Consider the following 8,324-nt stretch of genomic DNA (forward strand, 5'->3'; position numbering starts at 1 on the left):
CATTTTGACTATCAAGGGTCGACTGTGGCATAAGACCACAGCATCTGGGGTTTTGCTAGAAATGTCAGGTTCCACCCTGGCCCACTGCCTTGGAGGTGGCATGTGACAAGGTCCCAGGAGTTTGCCAGGCCCGTTACCCTGGGATAAGCACCGATGTAGGGTACTGCCCCCTGTCTTGGCCCTGTGGTCTCACCAGCTCATACTGGAGGGGATGGGCAGTGGATGTCTGGGCTTCTGGCTTCTGTCCCTGGTAACTCTGAACAACTGCCCATCCCTCCACCGCCGCCAAATGGAGAGTAATGATGAGTGAATGTTTCTTAAGTGTCCTGACCTTTCTCAGATTGAAAGCCCCTATTAGGAGGGTGATTTTGTGTTTGCTGGTCAAGTCTGCGGCACCTTCGATAATCCTGAAGAGCGCTCCAGTGCCCTGGAGATGGCAGTGCAGGATGAGAATTGAACAAGGCCATAGCTGCAAGACCCAGCGGCTCCTCCTGGACTGACTGAGGTGCCCTAGGTCCCCCTGTGATCACCAGAACTGGCCTGGAGTTCTCCGCGAGGTTCCAGCCCTGAGACCTGGTTTCCTGGCCATGTGGGGAGTGTGAAGCAAGCACCCCTCCCTGAGCCATCCTCTGATAGGACAATTTGGGTGGACGCTGGCAGGAGGTTCATGTTTATCGGCCAGAACAGGGGAGCATTCGATATTTGGTCAGCATTAATTGAATTGCCTACTGTGTGACAAGCAGCCTGCTAAGTGCTGGGGACATAGATCCAATGCAAAGAAAACAAACAGAGAGCAAGCCTCACCCATATCCATGTAAACTATGAGTAAGTGCTACAGAGGAGAGCTTCCTGGTGCTCAGGGCAGATATAAGAGTGCTGTGACCTCATCTAGGAGGCAAGATCTAAGGGATAGATAAGTAGCTCCACAGCAGAACAGGTGGGCAGGAAGCACACGTAGTGACTTTGAGACAAACCATATGCATGTCTGTACAAATGGCAGATTTCCCTATACTTTCCCCTTATCGCTAGTTCAAACTAGTCTGAGCCAATCAAAGCTAGAACTTATGGGACATTGTGACACTCAGAAAGCACATAAGCGTTTCTGCAGCAATGGCCCCAAATTTTGAGGAAATATCCACCTCCGAAATAATAAGCACATGTTCCCTGAGTGTGCACCATGTGTGAGATGTGTCCCGAGGTCATGTGGAGAAGCAACAGTCCGGCTCTTGTCTGCAAAGAACCACCGATTTTATCAAAAAGATTGGAAACTAGGCAGGAAAAGACAAAGAATAGGCCAGTGTGGTTTAGGAAGTGGCAAACAGGTGCTGGAGGGTGTGTGTGTGTGTGTGTGTGTGTGTGTGTGTGTGTTTCTGTGGAGTTCAGAGGGAAGAGGGTGGGGTGCTGGGGAGGAATGGAGGTGGCCTAGGCAGGTGAGGGGAGAGGAGGCGGCAGGTGAGGGCAGTGTGGACAAGAGTCCCAAAGTGAGGTGGGCAGCAAGGCTGATGCTGGCAGCAGGGAGCCAGGTCTCTCTGGCTCATCCACCCCACTACCCTGAGGGAAAAGAGAAAGAACACCTCAGGGCCCACCTTACCGAAATTCCCCTGAAACTTCCAGCTTTATCTTAAAAATGCTCATACATATTGCATTCTACTTTGTGATAGAGGCATGTTTAGCATAAAAATAATGTTTTGAATTACCAGCTAAATTATTAGAATTTTCTTCCTTAACACTTCAAGACAAATGGAGGTTTTGGGAAGGCAGGCATTTCACTGACCTACTCCTCAGCTGGACAGATGGGCAGGACAGAGCTACTTCCCTGGGTGCATGGGGGCCGATGGCCTGGGTTAAAATCCTGCACGACTTTCCCATGGGACCTGGTGGGGACGGCCCTCCTCCCAGTGGGGCCTGGGCTCCCTGAAAGGGGATGAGTCACAGGACCCACCTCACAGGTTCTGGTGAGTATTGAGTGAATGAACACATGGGAAATACTTAGCCCAGCAGGTAGCAAACAGTTGATCAGTGTTAGATATCATGATACTACGTTAGTCAATAAGTGGTAAGTGTTCACCACCAAGTTCACCAGCTGGAGAGAGGAGGGAGAGGCCTGGGTGAGGGACTCCAGGGAGTGGCAGCTTGCCCGTGTGCCCTGGAAATTGGGGTGTCATGAGGTGCAGCTGCCCATTGGTTATGGACAGATCCTTGTGTCTCTCTGAAATTCATCCGTCGAGCCTGGCCCTCAGTGTAGCTGTATTTGGACATGGGGCCTCTGAAGAAGAATTTAAAGTTAATTAATTCATGGGTGGCCCCTCATCCCATATGTTTAGTGTCCTTTTAGAGGGCTTCTTTCTGTCACGAAAGGTCACGGCAAGGAGATGGCCATCTGCAGGCCAGGGAGCGAGATCTCACCAGAAATGGGCTCTGCTGGGCTTGATTTCAGACTTCCAGCCTCCAAAACTGTGGAGAAAATATATTTCTGTGGTTGAAGCCATCCAGTCTGTGGCACTTTGTTTGGGCAGCTGGAGCAGATTAACATACCATTTAGAGGATAGGTGGTACACAGAAAGAGAATGTCATTTATTAGACACCTACTGTGTGCTATGCTTGAAAAGCTCTGCACGGATTATTTTTTTTAAGCTCAGAGAGGTGTATTCTGACTGCCTCCCGCTTCCCCCAGGTCTCTCCTTCAGTTTGGAATCATATGTTCTTTAGCTTATTTGCCCATTTTAATGGCCTGTGTGCATGTGATCCCTCTGCTAGATACTCAGCCTCTCAGAGTACTTGGCACAGATAGATGGTGGGTCTGGGTGCTTAAAGTACACAATAGTCCTTACCGAACCCTCGAAACAGTGAGGTAGGTGTTGTCTGCCTTTTACAGATGCAGAATCTGAGGCTGAGGGAGGGCAGGAGTGAGTGCTTTTTCTCACATGAACACATTTGGACAGCTGGATGGCAACCAAGTTCAACTGGCTGCAAAGATCTTGTGCCTCCCACCAAACCCTGCCACCTTCGCAGGGTGAGCTCACTTGCAGAAATGTTGAGTTTGCCGAGATGGTGGGTGGGGTAGGTGGTTCTGGGTGACGTGTCTAGAGGCTGCTTCCAGACAGGAAGGATGCTTGATTTGGAAAGGATGTCACTACGCCCTTCATCCAGGACTTCACATCCATGGAAGGTGGTCATGGGGGCTGTTCCCACATACCCGGTGATGGGATTGTCTACTATTTCTTTTTTCAGATTGCTTAAATTCTTCTTTATCCTGAGCTGATACCTATTTCCTGGTTTTGTTTTGTTTTTTTAATGATAAACAGGACAGGGTCACAAGGAGAACTGTGGGTCTCAAGACTCTTTCTCTTGCTTGACATCAACCCATTAATCAAAACTTTGCGTCTGGTCCTTCGGCCTCTCCTGAATCTGTCTCACTTGACTCGTCTCAGCTCATATTTGTCAAGCCCACCCACGGGAGCCTCCTGAGGACCTCTGCCAACGGTCTGGCTGAACCCCAGACACATGGTCTCTTTAGTCTCCTCCCAGGAAGGCAAATAAGCTTCCTCTGGTATGAATGGTCTCCGTGGATCCAGGCGGACCATCCACTTGTGCCTTCTTGTCCTAGGCTTTACAAGACTTCAGAATTTTTGCCCAGCCAGGCGTTGAGTTCTGCGGCTTCTAGAATGAATCTGCCTTTCCTTGCTTTTCTTGCAGAGAGGGACAGATGTTCATCTCTCCTCTCCTGGCACCTTCCCACTCCTCGGGGCTCTCTGAGGATGGGGGCTACATCTGTCACGGTCACTGTCCTGTTCGCTGCAGCACCCCCAGAGCCTGGCAAAGAGCATGTGCTCAGTAACTGTCGATTGGCCCTGTACTGAACTGATGCCAGTTCTGCAAAGGCGTCTGTGATGCTCCCGATGTCCCAGAATCCAGCCTGGCTCCTGCATTAGCTCTTCTTAAAACACAGCATATTCTTTTTTGTCACTATAAAAGTAACACATATCTACTAAGGATCCTAAAAATAACCAAACAAAAGGCAGCCCATATTTCAGGGCTCCAAGGCAATGACCACCAAGACTTTCTTCCTGAGTTTTGGACTCAGATTTCCAGCTACTTGTAGAACGGTTCTGTCGGGGCGTCTCTCACACATCTCAAACCCTACCTGACCCCAATCAACCTCGTCGTCTTCCCCTTCACACTGCTCCCGAGCTCTCAAGATTGGCTAATAGCATCGCTATTCATCAGATCACCCAAGACAGAAATCTTGCATTATCTTCCATTTGATGCTTCCCCCCGCGCCCCCAATGACGTCCAATTACTCATCAAGACTTGCCTACTCTTGTTCCCTGGAATGTGGTTTCTCATCATTACCACAGCTTCCCTGGACTCTGAAATAGCCCCTTATCATTGCTCATTTGAATTACTGCAACCACATTCTTACTGGTCTCCTGACCTTTAACTTCTCCCACTGGGGCAATCTAATCTCTACCCTCCTGATGAGATAAGATCATATTATATCCCTCTGCTCAAAAACTTTCAGAGACACTCTATTTTCCACAAGAAAGTCCAGCACAACATTCAAAACTCCCCATCCTCTGGCCCAAGTCTCTGTCTTCATCCGCATCTTCTACTTAAGTGTCACCTCCTCTTTCAGGAAGCCTTCTCTGGTCTTCAGGGTCAAAATTAGCTCAGTTTCTCTCTTCTCTCATGGTGCTTTTGCCAGGTACCTTTAATAGGTCTTAGAATCACCTTATGGTTTGTCACTTATATCTCTTGCTCCCTCTCTGGGCTGGGAACTTGTCAATGCCAGGGACCACTTCACTCATCTTCGCGTGACCTGAGAGAATCACAGAATTGTTCAGGTTGATTTCAGCAAAGGATTCATCTGGGCCTAGAAATTTGAACTCATAAATCACAGATATGCCATCTGAGCATCACTTCCCTTCCCTGGAACTTTGGTTTTTTTCTTTTAAAAAGTTTTAAGTGGAAGTTTTAAATTAATTTGTCTTTTGGGATGCCTGGGTGGCTCAGTGGTTGAAAGTCTACCTTTGGCTCAGGCTGTGATCCTGGGGTTCTGGGATGTAGTCCCACATCGGGCTTCCCATGGGGAGCCTGCTTCTCCCTCTGCCTATGTCTCTGCCTTTCCCTCTGTGGATCTCATGAATAAAAAAAATATAAAAAAAATTAATTTATCTTTTGAGCATTTAATTTTTATCTATTTAAAAGTTAAGAGAGTGTGTATTTCCCAGTTACCCGTTCCCTCTGATTTTGCTTGAGGGCTCACTTGTCTCTTTCCCACTGGGTATAGTTCAGAGGCAGTGGGTGGGGTTTATCATTAGGTGCTAGCCCTCCGCCACAAGACCCAAACTAGACCCAGCTGGATGCTTCTTCCTCTGGAAACAGACCCCAGCAAAAGAACAAAGAGGCTGTGAAATAAGTGGACTTCTCTTCCATGCCCCTTCTTATGGGACTTTCTTTCATCTTAAGATGTGCCAAACCGAGGGCTCCATGCTTTGTAGGGTTAGGTGACTCTTAGATTTTTGATGATCACCAAAGGAGATGGGATTTCTAGAGCTCCAAAGGGCTTTGCTAATAAACCTCTTCTTCCTCGTGGAACACCATATTTAGATGTAGCCCACGGTACTTCCAGCTAGCTCTCTGCCGGAGGCAGGCCTCGTCACTTTTCCTGGGCCTCTGTGCTGGCAAGGGTTAGCTGCTGGGGTTTGAGCACATGCAGTTGCCCAGAGCTTACAGTGCAGCATGGAGGGGAAGCCTTTCATATGGAGACATGCGAGCACATCTATTCATAATTTAGGTTTTATTTGAGGCACTGAGAAGGTGAGTTTCTCCTGGAAGCATTATAACAATAAGCAAGCAGAATCTCCAAAGGGGGACTTTTAGAAGGCAAATTGAAAGACCTATGTAATTTTCTCCTTTTCCCAGCCTATAGCTTAGCTTCCAGGAAAGGATGTGGTTTGCTTTCAGACACAGGTGACTGTTTACTAATGTTCCCTGGAGGAGGAGGATCTTCACAGGCGGGTGAGGAGACACCCATAACCTTGTGGGTGTGGTTCTTGCTTCTTAACTCTTGAGTTGCCTACGTTCATGCCTGTTTTCAAGCCTGGTTCTCCAGCTTCTTGTCAGTCCTGGGAGTCCAGAATTGCTCAAGAAGTTTGCAGGCAGTGGAAAAAGGGTGGTTTAAATATCAGACAGGCAGCTGGTTGGCTCTATGGCTCCACAGAGTCACTACTGTCCCAGACTCCTCCTGTCTTTCTTCTCCAACCAGCTTCAGTGTGTGGCTTCCATCCTCAAGTTCACAATGTCATAACTGCTGCTGCAGGACCAGCCATCATGTTGATATTCCATACAGGAGGGATGAGGAGGGAGGAGGGACAAAAGGGCATTGCCAGCACAGTCAGCCACTTAAAACAAAACAAAACAAAACAAAACAAAACAAAAAACCAAGAACTTTCCTAGAATTTGAGCCCAGTGGACTTTCATTTATACCTGGTCCTCCATAACAATGTCACATGTCACCCAGAGTTTTAAGGGAAGCTGGGAGGTACAGTTTAACTGGACACATTCCCACCCTGAATAAACCAGTTTTCTGTTAGGAAGGAAGAGAGAGAGAAGGAGAGAGAAAGAGAGAGAGAGAGAGGAAGGATGTTAGGTGGCCAAATCTCCCTCTTTACCTCAGCCCTCAACATCCTTCCTAGGACTCATTTTTTTTTTTTTTTTTTCCCTAGGACTCATTTTTGTTCAGATTCATTTGCGTTACTTTCTGTGACCTTCAACTAAAGAAAACTGACATCGTAATTTATTTTTTTCTTCTTATAAAAACAGTGCATTCAGATTTACTGTGGGGATACAGGGAAAATACAGGAAAGAAAAAAAAGATCAAATACCTGTAATACCTGTAATACCACTACCCAGAGGTATCATTGATAATATATTCATAACAATAAATACCGACTCATGGTTTCTAGCTTTTAAAAAATAAACAGGATCTTAAAGGGATGCAGCCTTCCATGACACATTTGATGCCTCATTTGGCTTCACCCTGGGGTCTGTGCGCTGCAGACAGGCCCATTACGGGGCTGGCCACACTGGTTGTTCATGGCTGGGCTCTGTTCCGACTGGTTAGTGCTCAGGCAGTAGTGGCTGCTCAATGTTTTTTGTAAATAAATGATCTGTTTTTTTTTTTTTTTAAGATTTCATTTGTTTATTCATGAGAGACCCAGAGAGAGGCAGAGACACAGGCAGAGGGAGAAGCAGGCTCCTCATGGGGAGCCCGACGCAGCACTCGATCCCAGCTCTCCAGGATCACACCCTGAGCTGAAGGCAGATGCTCAACCACTAAGCCACCCAAGTGCCTCAATAAATGATCTGTTTTTAAAACACTTTTTATTTCGAACAAACTGTAGATTCTCAAGAAATTGCAAAAAAATATATGCAGGGAGGTCCCATGTACTACATCTGGTTTTCCCCAGTGGTAGCATGGATAATTATAGTACAACAGTGTACCCAGGAAATTGATATTTCTTGTACAAGCTGTAGAACTCACTCAGTTTCACCACTTACATGTGGTGTGTGTGTGTGCAGTTTTATGTAATTTTATCTCATGTGTAGATCTGGGTAACCATCACCACAATCAAGACACAGAACTGCTCCGCCACCACAAAGATCCCCCTCATGCTGCCCCTTTATGGTGTCACACCACCCACCTCTATTCCTTCTCCTAGAAACCACTCATCTGTTGTCCCTCCCTATCATTTGATCATTTAAAGAATGTTATATAAATAGAATCCTAGAACATGTAACTTTGGAAGATTGGCTTTTTTTTTCTCCACTCAGCATAATTCCCTTGAGATTCATAAAAGTTATTATGTGTATCAACGGTTTGTTCCTTTTTATTGCTAAGTAGCATTCGTGGTGGATATAACGGTTTCCTTGAAGGGTACTGGGTTGCTTCCAGTTTGGGGCCATTATGAATAAAGCTGCTATGAACAATTTGCATGGATTTTTGTGTACACGTAAGTTTTCATTTCTGGGTAGATGCCCAAGAGTGTGATTTCTGGGTTGTATGGTAAGTGCATGTTTAGTTTTGTAAGAAATCGTCAAATAATTTTCCAGAGTGGCTGGCCTGCTTTACGTTTCTGTCAGGAATGTATGCAGGATCCAGTTACTCCACGTCCTCACCAGCTTTGGGGGGCGTCCCTACGTTTTATTTTAGCCACTCTGGTAGGTGTGTAGTGATATTTCATGGTGGTTTTAATTTGTATTTCTCCAGTGGCTAATATTGACAAACCCTTCTCATGTGTTTGTTTGCCATCTGTTTTATC

The sequence above is a fragment of the Canis lupus genome, chromosome 6 (genome assembly GCF_003254725.2).
Source record: "Canis lupus dingo isolate Sandy chromosome 6, ASM325472v2, whole genome shotgun sequence".
NCBI classification, from domain to species: domain Eukaryota; kingdom Metazoa; phylum Chordata; class Mammalia; order Carnivora; family Canidae; genus Canis; species Canis lupus.